Source organism: Scyliorhinus torazame, chromosome 15, assembly GCF_047496885.1.
Source record: "Scyliorhinus torazame isolate Kashiwa2021f chromosome 15, sScyTor2.1, whole genome shotgun sequence".
Taxonomy (NCBI): domain Eukaryota; kingdom Metazoa; phylum Chordata; class Chondrichthyes; order Carcharhiniformes; family Scyliorhinidae; genus Scyliorhinus; species Scyliorhinus torazame.
The window spans coordinates 89,335,865-89,355,839 of record NC_092721.1 but is presented as its reverse complement, the minus strand read 5'-3'; the positions used below and the strand labels follow the sequence as shown (position 1 = coordinate 89,355,839).

At 50.7% G+C, this 19,975-nt stretch overlaps 1 protein-coding gene across 1 annotated transcript in view; it reads left to right on the top strand.

The window, feature by feature from the left end:
* The first annotated feature begins 219 nt into the window (after positions 1-219).
* Positions 220-19,975, top strand: part of LOC140391674 (angiomotin-like protein 1) — a 244,233-nt gene continuing 224,477 nt past the window's right edge. Inside the window, exon 1 of the mRNA XM_072476407.1 lies at positions 220-550. The gene's annotated coding sequence lies outside the window, so the exon portion shown is untranslated. The remainder of the gene's footprint in view (positions 551-19,975) is intronic.

The window sequence follows — 19,975 nt, the reverse complement described above, 5'->3', positions numbered from 1 at the left end:
CATCCGCCCAGCTATCAGAAACATCCAACATGTTCAGACACATGTGAGTGAAGGGTGGTTTGGTGGTAGATAAAAGTATATGTAATTTCACGCCACACTCCAGCATAATTATAAGGCAGTTTTTCAACTTAGATTTTTTTTTGCTGGCTATGATACTTAGGAAAAAATGAGTCTACATCAAATCACTGAACAGGAAAATTCAGTGTTTTGGAGAAGCTTGAAACATGCTTTTTCTTGAAGTCATTTTTCAGAGTAAGTTTTAATCCCCACCCTTGTGCACCCATTAATCACTGAAAAGATGTAAGGATGTGTTTGGCAATCTAATCGCCTGTTGGAGACTGGATCAGTGTAAACATGCAGTAATGCTTTCAGCTCAAGGCAGGTTGAACCAACATACCTCAGACAGCCACAAGTCCAGACATACCTCTGAAAGAGCTGTCCTCGGTTAACACAATCAGTTACTCGAGCTTCGAGTTATTGTTTGCTTCAAGTATTGGATTATACGGCAGATGAGTTTACTCAACCTTTATCATCAAAATCTCTTCACAAGGTAAGAAAACTAAAATGGGATTTGATCCTGGATGTAGCAACCAATTCTTCAATGTTCAATGATGGTTTCGTTTTTTGTTGTTCGATGATTTGAAGAAAAGAACCTTGTGAATGCTGCCCTCTGATAAGCACATCCCTTAATAAGGTTGGAGTTTTAAGATTATTTCTGTCAGGACATGGTGTTAATCAATAGACTGTTCTTAGGATCGGGTGTTAAATAGAATTGCAGTACGCTATTGCTTAACGGTGTGCTGCATTATAAGTTGTGTTTATTTTTGTAACTTGGTTGCCTCCGGAAACATATATGAACAGTATATAATAAAGAAAAGTCTGTACTTCATTAATGCTGTGCATGAACATGTGGATAATCTTTCAGGAATAATTTAACTGAATCTGTTTCGATTCTTGTTTAGATCTTGTTTGTCTAAGCCTGAATCCCGAGAGTCCCCATTCCTCGTGTTACAGAGTTGTAAGGTGCATTTAAATTACCCAAAATATACCATTCTGAAAGCATTCTGTTCTACTTTGCTGTTGAGTACCATACTTAATAATTTGCTGTTCTCTAATCGCTGTCTCTATTCCAGATCAGCCACTGTAAAAGTTCCATGTTGTATTTTGATTTGTTTATTCGAGAATGGCAATAAAGCATGTAGTGCTGCCCCATGTAGGCCTGTTCCTTACTGATATTTTGACAATACTTTTTCATAACTTTGTACCAATTTGATTTTGAAATGAACATTTTACCTAGACTCTACTAGTAACTGCGGCCTAATCGCCAGCCGATTGCATCGTAAATATTTAATTAACTGTTTGCTAATTACACTTATGCATAATTTGCTCAGTGTGAAAGTTGGGTTTAATAAATTTACATCTTTTCTAAAAGAATAATTTGTATTAAAGTTTTCACAAAATATCAACAACAAAGTGTAAAAGGAACCCAATAGAATTAAATACAAAACAAAACAACCCAGTGCCCCCTCCCCCTATACATACTTAATATATTAACACCCGCCGAAACACATAGCAAACATATACACCCCCTCAGATCCCCCAGTACAGACAAACAAAAATAAAATAGAACACCCCCCCACCCCCACCCCCACCCCCCCAGGTTGCTGCTGCTGCTGACCATTGTCTACCGTTCTGCCAGGAAGTCCAAGAACGGTTGCCACCGCTTGAAGACCCTTGCACCGATCCCCTTAAGGCAAATTTCACCCTCTCCAATTTAATAAACCCCGCCATATCGTTGATCCAGGATTCCACGCTTGGGGGCCTCGCATCCTTCCACTGAAGAAGAATCCTTTGCCGGGCTACCAGGGACGCAAAGGCCAGAATATTGGCCTCTTTCGCCTCCTGCACTCCCGGCTCCTCTGCAACCCCAAATATTGCGAGCCCCCAGCCCAGTTTGACCCTGGATCCTACCACCCTCGACACCGTCCTCGCTACGCCCTTCCAAAATTCCTCCAGCACTGTGCATGCCCAGAACATATGGGTGTGGTTTGCTGGGCTCCCTGAGCACCTAACACACCTGTCGTTACCCCCCAAAAACCGGCGCATCCTTGTCCCGGTCATGTGTGCCCTGTGCAGCACCTTAAACTGTATGAGGCTGAGCCTCGCGCACGAAGAGGAAGAGTTCACCCTCCCAAGGGCATCTGCCCACGTCCCCTCCTCAATCCCCTCCTTCAACTCCTCCTCCCACTTACCTTACTGCACCTCCACCGAGGCCTCCTCCGCCTCCTACATCACCTGGTATGTTGCCGAGATCTTCCCCTCACCAACCCACGCCCCCGAGACTACCCTGTCCTGTACCGTGCGTGACAGCAGCAGCGGGAATTCCACCACATGCCGCCTGGCAAACGCCTTTACCTGTATGCACCTAAAGGCGTTTCCCGGGGGGAGCCCGTACTTCTTCTCCAGCTCACCCAGGCTCCCGAACTTCCCGTCCACAAACAGGTCCCTGTTTGGTCCCAACCTTCTTATCCCTGCCCTGTGCCACCCCGAAAACCCTCCATCTATTCTACAAACCGGTGGTTCCCCCATATGGGTGTCCACACCGAGGCCCCCACTTCCCCCCCTGTGCCGCCTCCATTGCCCCCAGATTTTGAGGGCAGCCGACACCATCGGGCCCGTGGTATACCTCATTGGAGGGAGCGGCAGCGACGCCCTTGCCAGTGCCTCCAGACTCGTACCCTCACAAGACGCCTTCTCCAGCCCCTTCCACGCCGCCCCTCCCCCTCCATCACCCACTTGCGCACCATCGCCGCATTGGCGGCCCAGTAGTACACAGAGGTTGGGCAGCGTCAGACCCCCCCATCCCTACTCCGCTCCAGGAACACCCTTCTCACCCTCGGAGTCCCTCGTGCCCACACAAACCCCATTATGCTCTTGTTGACCCGCCTAAAGAAGGCCTTCGGGATAAGAATGGGGAGGCACGAAACCCCCCGGACTGGAGGCCTGGGTAAATGATATGGCGGGGTTCATTAAACTGGAGCAGATAAAGTTTGCCCTGAGAGGATCGGCTCAAGGGTTCACCAGGCGGTGGCAGCCATTTCTCGACTACCTAGGGGAACGTTAGAGGGAAGACAGATGACCAGCTACCAATGGGGAACTTCAGTTGGTCCAGAAAGTGGCCTATCCCTCCCTCCTCCAGTGGGGGCTCGGACGGATACAGTTCCTCATAAAAGTCCCTGAAGACCCTATTGATGCCAACCCCACTCCGCACCACACTCCCTCCCCTATCCTTAACTCCCCCAATCTCCCTAGCTGCGTCCCGCTTCTGAAGCTAATGCGCCAGCATCCGACTTGCCTTTTCTCCATATTCATAAATCGCCCCCTGGGCCTTCCTCCATTGTGCCTCCGCCTTCTTGGTGGTCAACAAGTCGAATTCGGCCTGGAGGTTACGCCTCTCCCTCAACAGTCCCTCCTCTGGCACCTCCGCATACCTCCTGTCTACCCTCACCATCTCCCCCACCAGCCTCTCCCTCTCCCTCTGCTCTCTCCTCTCCTTGTGGGCCCTAATGGAGATCAGCTCTCCCCTAACCACTGCCTTCAGCGCCTCCCAGACCATCCCCACTCGGATCTCCCCGTTATCGTTGGCCTTCAGGTATCTCTATGCTTCTTCGGACCCGCTCGCTCACCTCCTCGTCTGCCAACAGCCCCACCTCCAAGTGCCACAACGGGCGCTGGTCCCTCTCCTCCCCCAGCTCTAGGTCTACCCAATGCAGGGCGTGATCTGAAATGGCTATCGCCGAGTACTTGGTATCCTCTATTCTCGCAATCAGCGCCCTGCTCATAACAAAAAAGTTGATCTGGGAATAGGCCTTATGAACATGCGAGAAGAATGAAAATTCCCGAGCCCCCGGCTTTGCAAATCTCCAAGGGTCCACCCTTCCCATCTAGTCCATAAACCCCCTCAGCACTTTAGCCGCCGCCGGCCTCCTACCCTTCCTAGACTTAGAGCGATCCAGTGCCGAATTTAATACCGTGTTAAAGTCCCCCCCCATTATCAGGCCCCCCACTTCCAAGTCCGGGATCCGACCCAACATGCGCCGCATAAAACCCACATTGTCCCAGTTTGGGGCGTACACGTTGACCAGCACCACCCTTTCCCCTTGCAGCTTACCACTTACCATTACGTACCTGCCGCCATTGTCTGTCACAATGCTCGACGCCTCGAACGACACCCTCTTTCCCACCAAGATCGCCACCCCCCCCGATTTTTGGCATCCAGCCCCGAATGAAACACCGGGCCTACCCACCCCTTCCTCAATCTTCCCTGGCCTGCCACCTTCAGGTGTGTCTCCTGGAGTATGACCACATCCGCCTTCAGCCCCTTCAGGTGTGCGAACACCCGGGTCCACTTAACCGGCCCGTTCAGCCCCTTTATGTTCTAGGTTATCAGCCGGATCAGGGGGCTACCCATCCCCCCCCCCCACCGACTAGCCATAAACCCTCCTCAGCCAGCCACCCACTCGTTCCCCGCGCCCGGCCCGTTCCCCAGTGCGGCAGACCCCCATCCCAACCCCCTCTACACGCCCCAGCTCCCCCTTGACCATACCAGCAGTAACCCAGCTCCCCCCCCCCCCCCCACCCCCACCACCCACCCCCCAGCTAGGACCCCTCCTAGCTGCATTGCTCCCCCAATTGCACTCCCGCAAGTCAGCTGACTCCTGCTGACCCCGGCCGCTCCCGCCTCTCCTTCGACTCCTCCCATTGTGGGACTTCCCCACCCCCTCCATTACCCACCAGCAGACTCTCTGCCTCCACCTTCCATCCCAAGCGTGGGAAAAAACCCATGCTTCCCAGCCCCGGCCCTGCCCCCTCCAGCCTTCAGCGCGGGAAAAAGCCCACGCTTTCCACCTGCCTGGCCCTGCCACCTCTGTCGCAGCTCCTTTTACTGGCCCAGTCCCCTCACCCCCGACTCGGCCCTCACCCCCGACTCGGGCCTCACCCTCCCCCACGCCCACGGGGCCCTATCCCCCCACGCCCACGGGGCCCTATCCGCCCACGGGGCCCTATCCCCCCTACCGGCTATCCACACCCTACTCCGTTTACTTGCCCCCTCCAAGAGCCCACCCGACAGACCCAACCAAAACAGTGCCCTAACCAAAACTAAACAAGAACAAAGAACCCCAGCTCAAAATGTAACACAACAACAACAACCCCCGACCATCCCCACGCCCGACCCCCCATCCCAACCGTCGGTTTGTGTCCAGCTTCTCGGCCTGAACAAAGACCCACGCCTCCTCCGGGGACTCAAAATAATGGTGCCGGTCCTTGTAGGTGACCCACAGACGCGCCAGCTGCAGCATGCCAAACTTCACCCCCTTCCTGTGCAGCACCACCTTCACCCGGTTGTAGCCGGCCCTCTTCTTCGCCACCTCCGCGCTCCAGTCCTGATATACTCGAACCTCCGCATTCAACAACCTGCTGCTCCTCTCTTTCCTGGCCCACCTGAGTGCGCACTCACGGTCAGCGAACCGATGAAACCGTACCAACACCGCCCGCGGCGACTCGTTAGCCTTGGGCCTCCTCGCCAGCACTCTATGGGCCCCTTCCAGCTCCAGGGGCCCCTGGAAGGACCCTGCTCCCATCAGCGAGTTTAACATGGTGACCACATAGGCCCCCACATCCGACCCCTCCAGCCCCTCCGGAAGGCCCAGGATCCGCAGATTCTTTCGCCTCGACCGATTCTCCATCTCCTCGAACTGTTCCTGCCATTTCTTGTGGAGCGCCTCGTGCGCCTCCACCTTTACCGCTAGGCCCAAGATCACGTCCTCGTTATCTGAGATCTTTTGTCGGACCTCGCGGATCGCCACCCCCTGGGTCTCCAGCAGCTTATCAATAGAAGCCTTCATCGGCTCCAGCAGGTCCGCCTTGAGCTCCCTGAAGCAGCACTGCATAACCTCCTGCTGCTCCTGCGCCCACTGCATCCACGCTGCCTGGTCCCCACTCGCCGCCATCTTGCTCTTCTTCCCTCGCACTTTCTTTGGCTTCACCACCACTTTTTTTAGTCGCACCGCTCCTGGTCCAAGCCATACACTGTCGAGGGAATGTCGCAGTCTTCTTCCTACACTGGGAAATGTCGGAAAAATGCCGTTGGGGCCCTGAAAAGAGCCCAAAAGTCCGTTCCAAGCGGGAACTGCCGAACGTGCGACTTAGCTCTGCATAGCCGCAATTTACATCTTGTTTATCTTCCCAAAACCACTTGATATGATTCAACCAGAGAAGGGAAAAAATCTGCCATCTCGCCTATAATTTATTGTCCTTGCATAAACATTGGTGAAAGGCAGGGTTAAAGTCTTAGAAGTGTTAGTGAGAGAGCTGTCAATAGACTGGCAAGCCTTAGAAACCCTACAGTGCAGAAGGAGGCCATTCGGCCCATCAAGCCTACACCAACCCAACCTAGGCCCACTCCCCCGCACCATCCCCGTAACCCCACCTAACCTTTGGACACTAAGGAGCAATTTAGTATGGCCAGTCACCTAACCTGCACATCTTTGGACTGTGGAAGGAAGGAGGAAACCCAGGCTGACACGGGAGAATGTGTAAACTCCATACAGACAGTCACGCAAGGTCGGAATCGAATGCGGCTCCCTGGTGCAGTGAGACAGCAGTGCTAACCACTGTGCCACCATGCTGCCCTTTTCCTGCAATGTTCTCAAAGTCAAACAGCCTTTCAAAACTCATGAGGCTGTATTTAATGCTCTCTTGAGGGGTCAGGGAGTCGGAAGAGATGGTGTGATTAAGTTCCGGCCAACCACTTTGTGTCCAAGTCTTGTCTGCGGGCACTGCATCACATTGTGGGCCTAGGTAGTGAGGTCAGGTATTCAACTGGAAGTAGGCTCCAGGTTTGTTTTAAAGGGCCACTGATACGAGAGGAGCATGCCCAGGGCCAGCAAAGTTAATTGGCAGACTGTTAATATTGAGGCAAAGCAGCAGCGGTTGCAGAGGATTAAGAAGGAGAGGATTTTTTAAGCAGATCATCAGTCATCATTCTGGTGACTCTTATGCCAGCTGTGTCTCATGCCAGCCTCAGGTAATAAAGGAGGAAATATCATCTTCTCGTTCAGGTTACTCTCGCACCAGATCAGAGTGACCAACTCCCATGGCAGTGGCTGCCAAGAGCACTGGAAAAGCTGAAAGTCCTTACGGCCCAACGGTTAGATAATGACTCCCTGTGTGTCCTCCTCCAGACTGTGATGAATGTTCACATTCCACGGGATGGGAAGAAGCGAACTTCCCACCAGACCAAGCAAGCCTGGATGGAGGTGGCAGAGAAGGTCAGCGGCCATCGGGTCATTCAGAGGACCTGGCTGCAGTGTCATAAGAGGCTAAACAGCATTCTCCGTTCTGCAGGGGTGAGGGCAAACCTTATTCCTGATGGGTAGCACGGATGCACAGTGGTTAGCACTGTTGCTTCACAGCAGCAGGGTCCCAGGTTCGATTCCCAGCTTGGGTCACTGTCTGTGCAGAGACTGCATGATCTCCCATGTCTGCGTGGGTTTCCTCCGAGTGCTCCGGTTTCCTCCCACAAGTCCCGAAAGACATGCTGTTTGGTAATTTGGACATCCTGAATTCTCCCTCCGTGTACCTGAATAGGTGCCGGAATGTGGCGACTAGGGACTTTTCACAGTAACTTCATTGCAGTGTAAATGTAAGCCTACTTGTGACAATAATAAAGATTATTATTATTATGTGGGTTCACAACTTTGGGAAGGTGTGTGGGTGGGGAATGGGCATTGGGGAATGGGCAGTGGGAAATGGGCAGTGGGGAATGGATGCATGATTGGGCAGTGACTAGAATGCATAATAAAGGAACTTTGTAGTGGTAGAAGGAGGAATGTTTTTGACTAATCTGAAGGATGGGAGGATCTCACCTTGTATCATGGTTTACCTGGCCAGAGTGTATCTGAAATGGGGTGATCTCTTACTCAACCTCACAATCCTAAAATGTGCAGATCATGCTCAAGTGCCCCGCGGGGGAGTGAGCCTAGGTAGGGTGCCCTTTCAGAGGGTCAATGCAGACTTGATAGGACAAATAGCCCGCTTCTGCACTGTAGGGATTCTACGGGATGAAAGGTCGATAATATTTATTTCTTCTCCAATTGGTCAGTCATCGGCCCCAGCTGCCGTTGGGACCAGAGTTGAACTTTGAGGAAGAGGAAGGGACCTCTGAGGGTGCATCTCCTCATCCTTGCTCCAAAACTAGCACCATTTCAAATACTCACACTTTGGGGAGTTTGTATGCGTTGGCTGATTAGGAAGCACAAACAGGTCTGAGCACATCACAATCTCCGGATATGTTGTTGGAGCCTGTCATCGTCTGGGCATCTGACACTCGGAGGATTGGTGGAGGCCAGTTCTAGGCTGAATGCCAGATGATGAACCTCGGGAATTGACAGTAAGATGACAGATGCCAAGGCAGGAGGGGAACAAGGCACCTGGAGTCTGACCAAGTACCCAACATCTCAGGAAAGCAAGGTGGACCTTAGGATGGCGGATGAATAGTAGTTGTCTGCATTATGGGTTTTGTCTCTGGTGATGGTGCTAATGTCTCCTCTGTCCCCCCTGCCAGTGACACCAGTGCATCAGGATGCAATGGTGATGAGTAGGCGCCTCACACTGTGCAGGGGTTCCTCACAACATTGGGGCCAACACGGCCTCAAGTGGCCAGAGAGCACCTACCAAGTTCATCCTAGGCAAAGGGGAATTAAGGTTGCCAGGCTTCCTCCAACGCAGCATCCAGGTGCCGGTTTGACTTTTGTCTGCATTCAGGATCCATTTACGATTCATCACCTCAGGAATGCGGACTGTTCAGCTTCATCTTCTGCCAGGGCCGCCCATCACTGGAGCAGCAGATTATGAAGTGTGCAGCATACTACAACAAGAAGGTGCTTCAAGAAGGTAGCTCACTAGCACCTTCTCAAGGACAATTAGGGATAGGCAATAAATGCTGGCCTAGCCAGCAATGCCCATATCCTGTGAAAGAAAACATTTAAGAAAATAAGGGAGGCCCAAGACTGCATTTTACAGTGCTCTACCAGTTCGTTCCAGGCATTTTGATAGCCCTGGTGGATGCATGGCGCTCGTTATAACAATACTGACCCTCTGTTCATGAATTCCTTATTGGGATCATGAGCCATAACTTCAGTGGGCAGCTATTAGCACCAAGCACCCATCCCAATTGTGCTGGGGAGAAAAGCTGTGGCACCTGGGCTTTGTGACAACTCCCATGCCCAGAACTGCATGTTTCTTTGGCAAAGTCACAGACAGACCTTGCATTCAGGGAGTGAAACCTTTGCGGTTTTGATTGTCCCTGGCTGGCCGGCAGGAGCCTTAATGAACACGTGTGTGCCGCCTATCACTCCCTGAACCTTGGGGAATCCCACTATGTGGCCAAACCCACTGGCTCCCTCTGCCTGATGGATCTCTTCCGTGCTGCCCACTCTTCTGAGAAGTGCATCTACCACCACCCTGGTGCAATGATGTGCCACAGCCTGAGAAATACTGCCAATATCTCCAGCTGATGCCTGGAGGAGCCCGAAGCATAAATGTTACCTTCATAGCTATAGGCATTTTGTGTCCAACTATGCAATTTGAAATCATCTCCACAGCCGTCATCTCGGAGACACAATTATCAAAAGCCTCATGTGCCTGGTCAGTAGGACACAGTTATCTGTGGTCAGCTATCCTCCTCTCCCTCCTTCTCCTGTTCCCCTCCTTACTGGAAGAACATTCTCCAGAGTGCACAATTCCCTTGGGGATAGAGACCTCGGAAATCCTAGTTGGAGCTTTTCCTTTCAAAGATCCTCCTTGGCTCCAGATTCACTGACCTCTCACTCCCCTCTATCAGCTCCTTTTAAACTGATAGACCTCACAAAGATGTCCAAAGATCAACAGGTTAACACTCTAGCCTCTAGGTGCACTCAGATGCTACATCCACCCTTTGAATTGCTGCATTTCCGGGTCTTTTCTATCACCCTTGTCCTGCCCATGAATAGCTGCCAAAAACTATTATCCCCATTGACCCGTTTGTGCTACATAAAATAGAATGAGCAACATAAATTGCATGCTTCATTATTTCAATCAAAGGTTCATTGCTCATTTTGTGAAGGCGGACAGGCTTCTGTCTTTGGGCCTCACTTGCCTTCTGTAGTATCAGAGACTGGCCTCATGGTGGCCAATTTTAAGGAGGGACATCCACCCAAATTGCCTGCATAAAATCTAGCCCATGCCCTTGATACATGAAGGACCAAGCTCCTTTGAGATAAAATAGCAGGGGTTGCCCAAATTCATATTGGAAGGAATAGTAATTCCCTATTTACCCAATTCCCCCATAGCAATGTTACCTGGTTTGAAACTAAATCCCATGATGTGCACCACCTCCAAGAAAGGAAGAGTTAATAGACGAAAAACGAATGAAGGAATAGTGGCAACAACAAATTTAAAATCCTATTGTAAAGACCTGACTTAAAGTATAGTATAGGTTAAATAACCCTTCATAAAATTATTTGAAAAGGTTCCGCTTTCTCAAGTATTTCACCTGCAGAACCAGTAAATCAACTAGATTTGATTAAATGGGCTACAAATGGGAGATGGAATTCAGCATCAGGGCGTCTGAAGTATGTATTTGGCTAAAAAAACGCAGCCTAGCATTATGATCGGGAATTCTGTACACTCAATAACTTGGGAGAAGAGAGACTTGGGGTTATGGGTTCACATTTAAGGCATGACAAAAGAAACAAGCAACATTTTAATATTTAATCATAGGAAGTATAAAATATAAAAGTCAAAAGGCAATACTGAGCAATAAAACCTTAAGACCTCAAAGTTGTGTGCGCAGTGCCAGGAAGGATAGGAGGACGAAATAAGTTGATTCCTCCCATTTTTGGCGCGAGGTTTGTGATTAACGACCTGCCGATGCCCAGTTCCACTGAAACACACGCGGGCTTTGTGCTCCTTCCTCATTTGCATGATTTCAGCCGAGCACGGTCGCATTGCTGGTTTGGTGAACGCGCGCGAAACAAATAGGCAGCTGCATATGCAGCCAGCACATGTTTCAGCTAACCTGAACTCTTAAAGGGAACTGCACTCATTACAAGGAAACTGCTGCTGACGGCCTGAACTGCAATTGTTAAGTAGAAGCTGAACAAATAGAACCCCGGGCAAACAAGAGGGCTCCAGGTTTCATGGATGCAGTGAAGGAGGTTGTGGCCATTGACAGGAAGAGAGAAGCCATGTTGCCACTGGCCCTTGAGGAATGCCCTCCAAAAGGAATGGGAGCAGATGTCAAGGGAGGTCAACTCCTGGGACTGGAATTAATGGAGAGCTTTGGTCACTGCTTGTCCCCCACTTGACTAAAATGTCAGACAGGAGCCCACCCACAACCCTGACACCTGATCCGCAGCAATATACCACTGAGAAGCGCTAATTACTTTAAGGTGAAACCTCCACCCCTATTTCAGTAAGAGGTCAGGCCTTAGAGGGCTGTCGGGCAATCAGATGGCTGGTATCTTTTCGTCCCAGCACCACCACCCAAAGCAGTGGCCATTACTGCATTTATAGGCAGTCCTCAATCCTAAAATGAGGAGCCCAGGTAAATCTAGGGTTGGTGGTCTCGGTGAGGGGTGGGCAAAGGGATTTGGGACTCTGTTTAAAAGACCAGAGGGCAGGGTTAAAAGAGGAGAAGATTTTTGGGATGGCTCTGATTGGTCGAAGGGCCCCTGTTATAACCTGCCTACTTACCATTGGCTGGGGACTAATGACTATCCCACAATCCTGTGGGAGTATGAGCTTCCCCAATGAGGGGGGGCGGAGAAACCACTAGTAAACTCCCAGTATAAATAAAGCTGGCCAGTTCAGGAACCAGCAGGAAGGAGTATGTAGTAAGGGAAGTTACTGCTACTGTTATGTATATATGTTATAGTAAATAAATGTTATTACTTTGTATCCTTAAAACTCGTGCTGGATTCTTCGTGGCCCTTACAAAACTGGTGACAAAGGTTAAAGCGAATAGCTGTCTACACTGCTGAAGACACCTCCCTGGATTTTTGTTGGATACAGGTTGGAAGTTGTTTTCTATTATACCATGCCTCTGTACGGACGTTTGGATGTTTTTGATGCTGCGCTGGAAAGATGGAACCAGTACACACAACGGATGCGTTACTGTTTCCGGGCAAACAATATCACCGAAAACTAGCGCCAGGTGGTCATATTGCTCACCGCCTGCGGCCTGCATACGTTTGGGGTGATTAGGAGCCTTATGTACCCAGCTGCGCCGGACACCAAAACGTTTGATGAACTTGTGAATATAGTGGGGCAACATTTTAACCCAACCCCATCCACGATAGTCCAGCGTTACTGGTTTAATACCACTGAGAGGACCCTTGGAGAATCCCTTGCCGATTTTCTATCTAGGCTACGCAGGATTGCGGAGTACTGTGACTATGGTGAGACCTTGTCAGAAATGTTACGTGACCGTTTGGTTTGCGGTATTAACAATGCGGCCACCCAGAGAAAGTTGTTAGAGGAGCCAACATTGACTTTTCAACAGGCCATTCAAATAATATTGTCCCGAGAGAGCGCAGAGCGAGGAGTACAGGAGCTACAGGGAATGGAAGTGCATGCCTTGGGGCGCAACCCCTTCCGTCCGAAAACGTCCCACCGCACTCCTGCGGTACCTTGGGCGAGGCAACGTCCGGACCGACGCCAGGTGGCCGTCGGACATTCCTCCCCGGAGGGAGCCTTCTCCAGAGCCAATGGATGAGGAGCCATGTCCGTGTCAGACTTGTAGGCGCCGACCCCATCGCGGACGGCGGTCCTGGGGGCGCCAGAGGCGCCGTCGTTCTGACCGAAACTGGGACCAGCCCGGGGGCCGTAACTGCAACCAGCCCAGGGGCCGTACCTTCCATGTGGATGAACCTGCGGCGACTACTCCTGAGGACGTGGAGACGGAGGACGACTGCCTGCAGCTGCATTGTGTGGCAGCTCCCCGTGTGGCCCCCATTAAGGTGACAGTACGGGTCAATGGCAACCCGCTGGAGATGGAGTTGGATACTGGCGCAGCGGTCTCAGTGACCGCCCAGAGGACATTCGACCGCATCAAGCAGGGTATACAGACCCTTACATTAACCGACTCACAGGCCAGGTTGGCCACCTACACGGGGGAACCACTGGACATTGCAGGAACTACAATGACCCCTGTTGTCTATGGACGCCAGTAGGGGCGTTTCCCACTTATCGTGGTGCACGGCCATGGGCCCAGCCTGTTGGGTCGGGACTGGTTGCGCCATTTGCGGTTGCAATGGCAGCACATCCTCCAAACAGTTTCTGAAGGGTTGACTGAGGAGCTAGGACGATACCCAGATGTATTCCAGCCTGGTTTGGGGGAAAATAAAAGGGGCCGTCGCCCGTATCCAAGTTGAACCAGGAGCCACGCCCAGTGCCTTGGGCCTTGCTCGAGAATGTAGAAGGGGAGCTCACTCGTTTGGAGAGTTTGGGTATTATCAGGCCCGTCCGTTTTGCTGACTGGGCATCACCAATTGTACCTGTAATGAAGCCAGATGCCACAGTTCGCTTGTGTGGCGACTAGAAACTTACAGTGAATACGGTTTCCCGACTCGACCGATATCCAATGCCTCGCATAGAGGATCTCTACGCGAAACTTGCAGGTGGACTCTCGTTCACAAAATTAGATATGAGTCACGCCTACCTGCAGTTGGAGCTGGACCCTGCCTCCCGACCATATGTAACGATTAATACACACCGGGGCCTGTATGAATATACACGGTTGCCCTTTGGAGTATCCTCTGCCTGCGCAATTTTCAACGGGTTATGGGGGGCATTTTGAGAGGTTTACCACGTGTGGCTGTCTACCTAGATGACGTTTTGATTACAGGGACGTCGGAGCAGGAACATTTGGAAAATCTGGAGGCTGTCCTTAGACGCCTTTCGGAGGCTGGAGTCAGTTTACGTCGCACAAAGTGTGTATTTCAGGCAAAGGAAGTAGTCTACCTAGGTTATCAGGTGGACCGCGAAGGTCTGCACCCCGTCGCAGAGAAGGTGCGTGCAATTCAACATGCCCCGCCCCGACTGACACTTCGCATCTTCGATCTTTTCTCGGTCTCGTAATCTATTACGGGAAGTTCCTCCCAATCAAGCAACTACGCTGGCCCCTTTGCACCTTCTGCTAAAGAAAAATCACACCTGGGTTTGGGGTCAGCCGCAAGAAACCGCTTTCCGGCGGGTAAAGCAACAATTGTCGTCGTCTGGGTTACTAACCCACTATGATCCTGGAAAGCCTTTGCTCGTCACATGTGATGCATCCCCGTATGGTATTGGGGCCGTCCTGTCCCACAAGATGGAGAACGGGGCCGAACGACCGATAGCTTTCACCTCCCGCACATTGACTGCAGCGGAGAAAAAGTACGCGCAGATCGAGAAGGAGGGCCTGGCAGTGGTTTTTGCGGTGAAACGCTTCCACCAGTAAGTGTACGGCCGCCATTTCACTATCGTGACTGATCATAAGCCCCTGCTGGGACTTTTCAGAGAGGCTAATACTGCCCATTGCTTCTGCACGGATCCAGCGCTGGGCTTTGTTGCTTGCTGCATACGAGTATTCTCTGGAGCACAAACCAGGTACGCAGATAGCAAATGCCGACGCACTGAGCCGATTGCCTTTAATCGACCGGCCCCATGTCGACCCCATGACCGGTGAGGTGGTTGCAACCCTAAATTTTATGGACACCTTGCCTGTCACGGCATCACAGATCCGTGAGTGGACCCAGACGGAGCCAGTCCTGTCAAAGGTTCGGCACATAGTCCTGTAGGGTGGGCAGCATAGACAGCTCCCAGGCGAGTTGCGGGCATTTTCCTCCAAGCTGTCAGAATTCAGCGTGGAAGACTGCATCCTCTTGTGGGGGACGAGTGTGATTGTCCCGGAAAAAGGCCAGGAGCTGATACTAACAGACTTGCAAAATGGGCATCCAGGCGTGACCAAAATGAAAACGTTGGCCCGGAGTTATGTCTGGTGGCCAGGCCTCGACACCGACATTGAGAAGGTGGCCCAAAACTGCTCCATTTGCCAGGAGCATCAGAAGCTTCCGCCGGCCACGCCCCTACATCACTGGGAATGGCCAGGGCGGCCTTGGGCACGCTTGCATGCAGATTTCGCAGGCCCTTTTCAAGGATCCATGTTCCTTCTACTAATTGACGCCCAGTCCAAATGGCTAGAGGTGCATAAGATGCAGGGGACAACGTCCTGCGCAACAATTGAAAAGATGAGTTTATCGTTTAGTACGCATGGCCTCCCCGAGGTGCTTGTCACGGATAACGGCACTCCATTCACGAGTGAGGAGTTTGCGAGGTTCACGAAGATGAATGGCATCCGCCATATCCGCACTGCCCCTTACCACCCGGCTTCAAATGGGTTGGCAGAGCGCGCAGTGCAGACATTCAAAAGAGGCCTAAAGAAGCAGTCTTCCGGATCAATGGACACGAGACTGGCTCGCTTTTTGTTTACGTACAGGACCACCCCCCATGCAGTGACTGGGGTAGCTCCCGCAGAACTCCTAATGGGCCGGAGACTTCGCACCCGCCTTAGTATGGTTTTCCCGGACATTGGCGCAAAAGTACGCCGCACACAAGAACGGCAGGGACAGGGATTTTCTCTGCATCGGCCGATTCGGCAGTTTGCGCCCGGTGACCCAGTGTTCGTTCGGAATTTTGCTGGTGGTGCCCAATGGGTTCCTGGTGTAATCTTTCGCCAAACGGGCCCTATATCTTACCAAGTGCAAGCCCAGGGTCGTCTCCAGCGAAAACATGTAGACCACGTTCGGTCCAGAAGACCATCCCCTCAAAAGATTCCCCGCCCCCGGAGCTCATTTCAACAGCCGCAGAGACCAGAGACAAGGGAAGGTAGTCCTCACAATCTTCCACTGGTGCCTCACTCGAAGCCTGCGCAGGTCGTTACGGGACCGAATGGAGATAGAGACGCTGACATGACGGAGGCAGCAGACTCTGACTCCGAGATGGAGACACAGGATGCATCAGAGGGGGAATCCTCGGGTCCACGGGCCGTGGATGTACATCCGTTGCGCCGTTCATCATGGAAGCGCCGGTCTCCGTCTCGTTACACGCCGCCTGATCCAGCGCCGCGTGCAAATGGTGTCCGGCCTGCGGCAAAACGAGTCCGACGCCCTCCTTCGCCAGGGTCTTCGGTGGATTCCTTGGACTTTGGGGGGAGGGATGTTATAACCTGCCTACTTACCATTGGCTGGGGACTAATGACTATCCCACAATCCTGTGGGAGTATGAGCTTCCCCAATGAGGAGGGCGGAGAAACCACTAGTAAACTCCTAGTATAAATAAAGCTGGCCAGTTCAGGAACCAGCAGGAAGGAGAAGGTAGCAAGGGAAGTTACTGCTACTGTTATGTATATATGTTATAGTAAATAAATGTTATTATTCTGTATCCTTAAAACTCGTGCTGGATTCTTCGTGGACAAAAGCCCCACAAAGGAGGGTTCATTTCCCCCTTTCCTGACACCAGCCCACGCAGCCAAATCTGCCGGGCTTCCCTCCTGCCTTGGGCCTTCCCCTGGTGTGCGTAAAATACTGTTGAAGGTGGATGACACCCTTAAGAGAATATTGATTGGCTATTTTAGGGCCCCAATAGGCCCAAGAGCAGGTAGGGCACCCTACCCATCCATCACCACCCCATAAACTGTCAGACAGGTCAGGAACAGGTGGGTAGGTGGTGAGAAGACCCACCCAATGGATTTTAAGATTCCCCACCCATCTTCAATAAAGTTCATAGCTTCAAAGAAATGAAGCAGGTCTTGTGATGGGCAAAGGAGCATAGTGACGACAAATGGGAAGGCCACACCATCAGGTTCTACCAGGACATGGGAGCGGAGCTGGTGAAGAAGAGGGCTGCGTTCAACAAAGCCAAGGCTGCCCTCTACAAAAGTGGAGTCTGGTTTGGGAAGGTGTATCCGGCGCGTGGCTAAGAGTGACGTTCGAGGGAAAGGATTATTATTTTGCTGCACTGGTGGAGGCAGACTCCTGTGTAAAGAAACTTTGGGTGCAGTATGATTGAGTTTTTTTGGACATTGAGGATGGACGTGTTGAATTGCTGACATCCATGTTCATGATTCCATTTTCCTGATCTTGGTGGTGTTGAATTTGTTTACAGTTTGAGCTTAGGTTTGGGGATTAGTTTTATGTGGGGTTCGAATCTAATTGTTATGTAAATATATAGCTCCCTGTTGGGGTTCAATGTTTTAAGGGGTTTTTATATTTTGATTTTTTTTTCTTCGCTCTAGGTGGGAGTTGTCCTGCAAACCGAAGAGATAACTAATGGCAGCAGTGTTGAGGGATTGACTGCAGCTCATTATAGTAGTTCTGTTTTAATAATGAGCTTAGTGCTGTTTTGTTTTGGTTTAGGTTTGTTAGAAGTAGGTTTTAGTTGTTTATGTTCGCCTTGTTGTTATCTGCATGCATACTTGGATGTGGCAGTGTCGGAGGACGAGGGGGGAGGGGATGGGGGTAGTTTGCTGACGGTGACTGTGATTTTCCTTTTTTTGTCTTGTGAGTGGGTTTGGTGGCCATCTTGGGTGGGCATTCTATGTATCTGTTGGATAATCCATCTTGGTGGAAATGGCTGACACCGGATTGAGGGGGGAGTGTGAAGCCCCCAAATTGTTTGGTCAGGGGTTGAATGGCCCAGTGACAAGGTTGAGGGTATTTGCTCACCTTAAGAGTTTAAATTCCGACGTGGTGTTTTTTGTAAGAGACTCACTTGTGGGTCAGAGACCAGACAAGGTTGGGGAAGGGGTGGGGGGAAATTTGGGCATTGATGGTAGGGCCCGGGGTGCAGCAATATTAATTCATAAAAGGTTCAGTTTTCTGCCACTAAGATCTTGGTTGACTCCCAATGGCAGACATGTTATTGTCTGTGGCTCTTTGATGGGCACCTCTGTGGTTCTGGTTGACATCTGTGCTCCAATCTGGGTCGATCTGGAATTTATTAATAATCTGCTGGCCTTCCTCCCGATTTGGATTTGCATCAGCTTATTTTGGGTGGGGACTTAAATTGTGTTGTGATCCTTAGTCTGGATCGGTCGAAGTCCACTGACTCCATCCGGGGTGGCCAGAGCTTTGTTATCTTTCATGGAACAGGTGCGAGAGGAGTAGATCTTTTTTTCACCCAGGCGATAAAGATTTTTATTTTTTCTCCCATGTGCACCAGTTTACTCGCGTATCAGGAGAATAGGTCTCTCCTCCCTTTGGTAACGGTGGTGGGTTACTCGGCGATTGTGATTTCAGACCATGCTCCACATTTTGTCGATCTAGCATTAAAGTCAGGCCCCTCCCAATGTCCACCATGGAGTTTGGATACGGCATTATTAGCGGACAAGTGATTTTGTGAACACATGTCTGTCATCATTGGGGAATATATTAAATTTAATAAAACTGAGTTTATCTCACCTTCTACGCTGTGGTTATCGAGGCGGGGGGTGGGGAAGATCATTTCCTATAAAGTGCACATGGTGCAGACAGCGAGAGTGGAGTAACAGAGGCTAGTGGACTCTTCTTGAGGTAGGCCACCAGTACTCACTTGCTCCTACCCGGGAGTTGTAGGAAAAAGCTGCAGACACAATTTGAGCTATTGTCAACAGACAGCGGTGGGCCAGCTGCGACACTCGAGGAGTATGTTTTATTAATACGGGAAGAAAGCCAGTCGCCTCTTAGCTCACCAGCTGAAGCGACAGGCAGCTTCCAGGGAGATCATACAGGTACATATCTCGAACAGCAGTCTGATTTCTGTTCCTCCTCAGATCAATGTTGCTTTTAAATCATTCTATCGGGGTCTCTATAGATCAGAGCCTCCAGCTGAAGGTTTGGTCATGACTGATTTTCTTGGACAGTTTATCCATCCCAGCTGTGGAGGGGGCGAGGAATGAGGAGTTGGAATCCCTGTTGGGACAGAGGAAATTATGAAATGCATTGGGTTGATGTACATCGCCTATTAAAGATTGTCCTTCTCTCATCGATGCCCAAATAGGAGGTGATTGTTTCCCATGATGTCGAAAAGGCGTTTGAGAGAGTGGAATGGGAATATCTGTTTGGGATTCATGGGAGGTTTGGATTTGGACAGAAGTTTATATCCTGGATTTGTTTACTGTATAGGGACCCCCTGCTAGTGTTCGCACAAATATTTTGAATTCTGGCCACTTCCCGCTGAATAGGGGCATGAGGCAGGCATGTCCATTGTTTCCAGTCCTGTTTGCTTTGGCAATAGAACTGCCCCTGATATAACTGAGATCTTCTGTTAAGTGGAGAGGAAGGTTAGACTGCCTCTGACAGCATGGTGTGTGCCATTTTCACAGTTCAAGGCTTCTGTACTATTGGTATCAGTGTCCTTACAGACTCAATTTTGTGGTTTTAGGGTATAAACAATCCAACTTTATAATGATAACAGCAAATTACTGTGGATGCTGGAATCTGAAACAAAAACAGAAAATGCTGGACAATCTCAGCAGGTCTGACAGCCTCTGTGTAGAGAGAACGGAGCTAATGTTTCGTATCTGGCTTACCCTTTATCAAAAGCTGGAGAGAGCTGGAATGAGGGTCAGATTTATACTGTGGTGGGGGGGAGGCGTGAGCAGTAGGGCAGTGGGGCCAGCAATAGGTGGATATTGACAAAGATGTCATGGATGTAAAGACAAAGGGAATGTAAATGGGGTGGTAATAACTAAGAAGGGTGCTGATAGTGGAACATTAAGAGATCAGAATGTATTAATGGCAGAACTGGGGTAAGCAGCGTTTCAAAGGGTAACTTGGAACAGGGAACAGATGGCCCTAGTGGGGTGACGGAAGGGGAGACAATGTTGAGGGAAAAATGGTTTGATGGAAGAAATTAA